At 44.6% G+C, this 8084-nt stretch overlaps 1 long non-coding RNA gene across 1 annotated transcript; it reads right to left on the reverse strand.

Moving 5' to 3' along the window:
* Positions 1 to 836: 836 nt before the first annotated feature.
* Positions 837 to 7209, reverse strand: LOC128340592 (uncharacterized). Its single transcript, XR_008313818.1, has 3 exons — positions 6965 to 7209; positions 5114 to 5180; positions 837 to 942 (listed from the first exon to the last, which is right to left on the reverse strand). It is a non-coding gene; the product is annotated as an uncharacterized LOC128340592 (long non-coding RNA).
* Between the last annotated feature and the right edge of the window lie 875 nt (positions 7210 to 8084).

Consider the following 8084-nt stretch of genomic DNA (forward strand, 5'->3'; position numbering starts at 1 on the left):
TCCCACTGGGAAGGCACAGAGCAGCCATTAGCAGTTGCTATAAATACCAGTTGCAGGGGAGCAATAGCATGCCCTCACCTCTTGTCTGTGGGCTTCCCAGAGGCATCTGGTGGGCCTGTTGCGGCAACCGTGATGAACACATTAGAACCAGAGTTACCAATCAAAAATTATGTGAAATCCAGGCTTGTGTCTGATTCCACTTCATTAAGAAATCAATTAATGCCTGCACTCAGATGATCTGACCAGTACATGAAACCCAGGTCTCATGACTTGCCTTTGGGACAGATGGTAATTATTTTGTGAAGGTAGGGGGCAATCCAGCATTGTTTCTCAATGTTTGTGAAACGTGTAATCAAGAGACACAATGGCCAGGCTTGTTTTCCTGTCTCACACATATCTAAATGCTATCACTGTGGAATGCCTTTACAGATGCATGTTAGGAAGATTTACACACACTGGCAATTTGGATATGATGTTGTCCAGATCATTCATGTTGGATAGGAACTCATAGTCCAGTGGGCCGGGCTGAGATCTGTATCTTTGTCAGCACCCCTGAACTCCTTGCAACAGGAGTTCATTGAGTAAAATGATTAAACTCCTAAAACTGTCTGGAACTTGCTCTCAAGTAATGTCTCTGGGGGAAGCTAGGAGTTGAGCTCGCATTTCCTCTTACAGAAAGTTTACAATAGTCATTGGTTCTTGCTTTGCTACCCAGTGAATTGCCTTGAAAAGACAGGGGATAGTCCTATTTTTCTCTGAGGAGATATTTGCAATGTAGAATTAGAAGCATTGTTTATATCCTTTTGCTGTTTTTAGAATTACACCCTAGGTAGATGTACACAAAAGAAAATGATTTAATTGCTCTTTCACACATATAGCCTTGCTTCTTCTTTCCCAACACCTTTGACTTTTAACATTCTTGAAGACCAGGCGCCAGAAAGTCTGTGGACAAGAAAAGATACCCATTTGCAAGCTCAGAGATGCAGATTTGCTTTGGGAATGTAAATAGAACAATATTCTTCCCATCAACAGTTAACAGGAGATGGAACCCAGATCTGTTACCCTGGACTGACCTAATATCTTGAACTGATCAATAATTAGAAGGCAGGATCTAGAGGGTAACAGCAATTGACACCTTTTGTGATCCAGGAAAGATGATGATATTTTGAATAGACTCTATGGAGATCAAATGATGGAACAACTATAAGGAGCTCACCCCGGGCAGAGAGTCAGCGAGCTTTGCCTAACCAGCAGATATTTGCTCATGTGCACCTTCCAAGTGCCTGCTGTTTAACTGTGGAGCTAACAGAGGCCTGAAACCTGCAGAGAAGAGACTGCTCAGTGATTCTTGCCATGGGGTGAAGAATCAAGGGCTAACTCTGTCTGTGAAATCCAGCTTCAGCTTTTTCCATCTGAAGCCTCATCATTCCCAAGACTCATATCCAAGCTGTGTACACTTGCTGCCCCACATTGGACCCTGGTAAATAAGCCACCTCTACAGCCTTGGTTTCCACTTCCCTTGCCCTTTTTATCTTCCTCTTCCCTCTACTAACTCCTGATACCCAACCATCCCATCCTGTGCCTTCCTTTTACCTCCTCCCTCCCTCTTCCCACCTATATATGAATTGTGTTAGGCTTTAGGAAGATTTAATACTGACCTTACATGCATCCGCACACATGTGATAGTTAGGAACACTGGGTTGATGTTATTACTAGTTATAATTGAAAGATTATTAGTAGTTCTGATTGATTGTTCTGTTTTCTGCTCAGTTAGGTTGATGCTGTTGCTCTTTTATACTCAATAAAACCCACTGAATTATTTGAGGGTATTTTGGTCTTCTTTCTGCTTTCATGCCCAGACTGTACATGGTCACTGTATAAAGAACTGGTCACTTTGTGACATTGGTGAAACAATCCTAATTTCATATGCTAGCTGCAGAGCATATCTAGTGTACAAATCAGGCTTGGATCACAACAGGCCACTGTGTGAAACAGGATGCTGGACTAGATAGCCCTCGGGCCTGATCCAACAGGGCTGTTCTTATGTTCTTACTAGTACTAATTTTCAGTGAATTAAAATGTTGCATGTTTTATTTCAAAATCTAGCAGAATGTCAACAGGATCTCACGCGAACAAGTTTTGCTTTGGGGTGGAACTATAAGCTATCCTTTATTTTATCTAATATTTACTCACCCTAACCTTTCTTTATGTGCGTGCGTATAAATGCTGTTCTATTAGTATAACTAGGAATGCTTGCATTGCAAACCACAGGAGCAAACAAACCTTGTAGTTGGAGAAAATACTTTTAAACTTTGATTTGCAAATCACCAGCAGCCAATAAAACTAGAACCAACCAACTGATATTTGACCACTGCGGGAAGAAAAATCCTTAATAGCAGAAAGTTCAGCTACACACATATGGGTGACTATTTTGGTGAAATTCAACAGAAAGATTTCCTGTGTTATAAAAGACTAAAAACCAAACTGACATGGATTTGGTTCTCAGATCTAAAGGAGAAACTCCAGTACAGCAATCAGTACTAATAACATATCCTAATAATGCATAAGATTTTTTTTTCTGGTCAGTGATCGAATAAAGAATTATCGTATCGTATTGTATCGATAAAAAAATTCAATATCAGATCAACTGGCCCATTTTCTCCCTTCAGGGTTAACCTCCTCACTTTTGCCTTTTTCCTGATCTCTCATGGAATAGCAGAGATCATTTCTCTTGACTTCTCAAATGGTTTGCTTAGTTTGTTTGCAAAGCCAAGCATGGTTTGGTTTCATTGGTGGCCAGTGAGGGCAGCGATGGGGTGGAGTGGGGGGAGAGGTATCTTTAAAAAGCAGCCACGAGCACCAGTGCCCCACTCTGTTGCAGCTCCAGCATTCACCTGGCCTCTGCGCGTGCGAAGCCATTTGTGTGGTCAGCATGGTGTTGCTGACCACACATATTTTTAATGTAAAATATTTTTAATGTAAACCGCCCTGAGCCTTTTGGAAGGGTGGTATAAAAGTTTTATTAATAATAATAATAAATAATAATAATAGCATATGTTGGAGATGCAGCTCCTGATGGCACCAGTTCTTAGCACCAGCAACATTATTGACCACTAGGGCCATTACATTAGGGGTAGAGACAGCCAATAAAGGCATCCCCTCTCTGATGACACTTTATCTACTTTACTTCCCCTTTGTTAGACTGATAGTCTCAGGTTTAATTCTCTCACCTGGAGAGAGAGAGAGAGAGAGAGAGAGAGAGAGAGAGTGTTTCTTCTTCTCCCTTTCCCTCTTCCTATATGTAGCTTGCCGCAAGGCATGTAGGCCTTAATCTATCTCCCTGATGGATTTCCTAAACAAATTACTTTATTTAAAAGTTTAACTTCATGTCTCCAGACAATATTAATTAGCAGTGGTCTCCTTACCTGTGCACTTCTGCTGCATCTTGGGTGTATGAAGACATCTCCACTCCAAGCTCTCTAAGAGCAAATGGCCTCTATGCATGCACAGAAAACAGGTGAGTGCCATAGCTGCAGCAGCAAGTTGCTGGGCGGGGTGCTACTGCTCATGACAGCTTGCTGGTGCAGATGGTACTGCCAGTAACTACTTTTTAAAGGTACCTCTTGCCCGTACCCCCAGAACCACCCTTACAGGCCACCACTGCTTTTTGGTATGACTATATTAAAATTGATTCTTTGTAGCACTTGGCTTCTGGATTTTGAAGCCTTTAGGACATGTAGCATGCTTATTTACAACTAGTTTCTCTCTGCAACGAAATGAAAACGAAAGCTCATCACTTTGGGACCAACAGACATAACAGTAATTCCATATTTTGTAAGATGAATAAACAAATTGTGTAATCTGGAAAGAGCAATATTCATTCTTCTTGACCAGCTCAGGTACCAGTGTTATATGTGGAGTGCCAGTAAGTGTCAAAGCGAGGAGGCTTGGATCCAAGAAGGATCCAAGTACAGTACTTACTCTTTCAGAAGCTTACCAGAAAAGGAAGCTGTTTGTCTGCTCAGTCCTATTCTTTGGTGCCACCATAGATGAGCAGCATTGCAGATACCACCAGGACTCACAACCTCCAAGGAGTCTGATCTGAATAAGTTTCTGATTCTGGCCCAGCTTCTCATTCTCTTCAACTATCCATCTCTAGGGATGTGCATGGAACCGGCTGGCTCGGTTTGGTTCAAGTCCAGACCAGACTCAAACCAGACCAGGCCAGTCCAGTCCAGCATCCCCTTGACTGCCTCCCCCACAGTCCGGTCCAGTCCGGGGTGGGGTGCGGTTCACAGACGTTTTAAAAAAACCTTAACTCCTTCAGGGGAGTTATTGGAGGCAGCAGGGGTGTGTGTATCCGCGGAGGTTCCTCTTCTCCCCACCGGCCTCCCTTACAGCCCAAACTGGTCCATTCAGCCGGCTCTTCGGCCTGTTCGAGCCTTCTCCCTCCAGCATGGTGGCCATTTTGGAGGCCACCGCACCTTCAATTGGCCTCTGCATGACCCAGGTAGTTTCAGGTGCAAACCGTCGAACCTGTTTGCACATCCCTATCCATCTGTGTTTTTTCACTTACCAGCTGGTTTGCCTATGTGCTTCCTGGCTTGATTGTATCTTGTTGACAACTGCAACCTGACAGACATCTTCTAGACCACCAACTCAGATATGGAGTCCATTATGCCAACTCCATATCTGGAGCCCAGCTTGTGAATATTCTCTATATTCATGAGTCATCAGTGAGTGACTACCAACTAGCTCAACAATCAAATAACAGCTTTCCATGCCCGCTATGCTAGCTGCTTAAAGTGGCAGGGTTATATTGCTGGGAATGTTGAGATCCAGTGAAACTGCTTTTTCTGTGAAACACCTAGCACAGGTGCTCCAACGGCATTTTAGCCTTTGTACCCTAAGCTAAATTGCACAATTTCTTAAGTCCTCATTCAGAGGCAATGATAATATCTTCTACAAATAAAAGAATGACGGTAGCAGGATAGCTTTGATATGAAGGAATAACCAGCCTTCAATCAATTAAACAACATAAATGCATAAAAGTTAATAAAATAAAAAGTGCATTAGTGTGGGAAGGGAGAGGTGACAGCTTGATGATACTCACCACTTTGAGTATATGAGAGCAGAAGAGTTGTTTCCATGCTGATACGCAACTGTGGGAACCAGCTAAGCTGCCAAAGGAGAATTAAAAATGAAAGTAAAGCTGCAAAATGGCATGAACATGTGGAAGGAAGAAGATGTGTTGCTTGTCACCATTCTCCTCATAGGCAATGCTCAGTAGGTAGGTACACAGGACAACTGTAAAGCCACATTCCACACACCAGCCCTAATTACAATGAATATTTGGGAAGGATTAAATATAGATGGTTTATTTCCAAGTTTCTCTCTCCAGTAGCCTTTTGCTAGCTGTTCTGCAGATTCTCTCAGCCTGACTCAACTGGACTCCAGCTCTCTTTAGCAGAAAGCTCCAGACTGAACTTCTCCAATTCCACTGCACGAAATTCCTCTCAAACTTCCGCAATATATACGCTTCTTCCATCCCATCAGTTACTTAGTTCAGCCAGTCAGAACTCAACAAAATATTCCCTTCATAAAATCATTTCCGCCTCCAAAGCCCAACTGATAGATTTGCCAAAACCAAAAGTGAAACAAGAAAAACACAACTGAACTTTTACCCTATACAGAGACCAACTATAATACAAAACACTTTTACAAGGGAGAAGGGGTTTGTAAGCACAAAAATCAATGCAGGTTTACAATTCATTTAAGTGGGCTTATTTACAAAAAACCCCAGGAGGTCTAGGCCTCGTTCCTTCACAGAAGTGAAATAAGGAACAGATGCAAACATAATAAAGACTGCTGGCCCACATGATGGTAGGAGCTATATCCCCATAACACTAAGGATGTGCACAAAACAGGAAAATCTGGTTTGGCTTGAATCACAACCATACTCAAGCCCACCTGGCCCTATTAGGTTCTGTGCACACTCTAACTGAGCCCGGTTCGAGTTTGAACTGAGCCAGTTCGAAAGGTTTGGAGGCTTACTGTAGGGATTCCTCTTTACCAGTAAAGGGCAAGGGGGTGGGTGGGCCCAGGGAGACTTCTGTAAAAGTATAGCAGGTGGGAGGGGACTAAAAAGTTACCTTAGAAGTACAGCCTTGGGGTGCTGGCTGGGGCGGTGGATGGGGCAGCAGCAGCCATTTTAGTGACCTCCAGGCCTGTGCAGAGGCCTGAACTGGGCCCAAACCAGCCCAGGTTATGCAAAGGGAAGCTGCCAGGGGATGGGGTGATGCTGCCTTCCAAAGTCGCCACCGACACTTCTAAGGTACCTTTTTACTCCCCTCCCATCCACTCTACTTTTACAGAAGTCCCCCTGCCCCCCTTTATTGGCAAATGGGAATCTAAGCCAGCTTGGTTTGAACTGGGCCCGATTTGATTCAACTCGAACCATTTGAGCCAGTTCACCCACACCTACCTAGGGCTGCTGCAGACTCGGAATGCAGCCCCGGAATTCCTATAGACTCAGAATGCAGCCCCAGCATGATCAGAATGCACAATTGTGCTGGCAGCGCTTCTGCAGTGGCCCCCGTTGTTGTGAAGGGAGGAAATTATGGAAGTGCTGCTAGTGAAGCACATTCAGATCAGATCTGTGTTGGGTTTGCATTCCCCATCTGCAGCAATCTCAGGTCACAGTATAACCGAGGCATAACGCCTGCTATAATGAGGGCCAGCAGTCCTCACTACATTTACCTGAGTTGCACCTAGGTAATTTTGGAGCCTGGACCTAAAAGCCTCCCCCCCCACGCCCTGCAAGATAGGTAATTTTAGACCCTGGACCTAATGGGCTAACGGGCCCCACTTTGAAACATAAACATCTTCTCTCTCTCTCTCTCTCTCTCTCAATATGCATATGTATATTTAGAAAGAGATTCTGAATAAGAAAGTTTCCACTGACCTGCACATACCACACTCTTCCTCCCTTGCCTCCACTCCAGCAAAGGCAGGTGGAGGGGAGAAACACATTGACGAATCTCTTTGGAAGGCAGGGCAGCAGGGGAAGTGCGGGGTAATGTGCCAGTGGTACCAGGAACCACCTTACCAACAAATCTTCTTCTGAGTCCCATCCTTGTACCCATCTCCAGTTGCAGTAACTGCAGCTTTTTTGCTACTACTGGTTGCTGCTGTCGCCGCCACATTTCTTCTTCCCCTCTCCCAACCCACCACCACCACCCCTCCTCCCCCAGCTTATAGGCAACTGAGTCTGCTGGCTCCTCCTGTTGGCTCCAGTTGCTGCTGCCTCGTGCGCATCTCAATGACACTGACACAGCAATGGCATCACAACATTGTCACATGTGCGAGTGTGCACACAGTGCACAGGCGCAACTGGATGGCTAGGCAGAAGTGGCTTGGCTGTCTGGTTGCTTGGCAGCCTTCTCGCCCTGTCTGGCCCCACTGCTGCCGCACATGCTGAGCCTGGCTGGATTGGGGCTGGCAGGCAGTGCAGCACTCAGCCAGTCCTCACTACCTGCCTGGATGTCGCTCGCATGACCACCAGCATGGCTTGGGTAGGCTAGTGGCAGAGCAGCAGGAAACTGCAATCTCAGGCTAAACATTGGACAGCGGGCAGGTGGGGTGGGGGGCAGGCCTGCAGGGGACCAGACTTCTACCCTGAAGTCTGGTCCAAAGGGCACCACTGATGTTTACATCCATTCCCCACTTTGTTTCTTATAAAGTGAAACTGGTAAGATATTCTAAATCTATAGCAGTCCCAAGGCACAGCATTCTGGAGGCATAACACTGCACATCACATCAGCAATTGTGTTGGAAATGTTTTATAACAATTGTTTTATGCTTCTAAAATGATAACTGGAATGTGTAGGAAAATTAACCCAGTAGAACTTGAGCTGACTATTATAGCTTTATCACATTTGAACCCTGATTCAAGCTCCTGATAGTCATCCAGAAATCCATTATGTTTTTAATCAATGGGCTTATCAGTCATGCAACTATATTTCCATCTTTTTGTATCAGTCCACCTGCATTTTCAAGAAATATTCACTTTTTTGCAATGCGTG

Source organism: Hemicordylus capensis, chromosome 1 (genome assembly GCF_027244095.1).
Source record: "Hemicordylus capensis ecotype Gifberg chromosome 1, rHemCap1.1.pri, whole genome shotgun sequence".
NCBI classification, from domain to species: Eukaryota; Metazoa; Chordata; class Lepidosauria; order Squamata; family Cordylidae; genus Hemicordylus; species Hemicordylus capensis.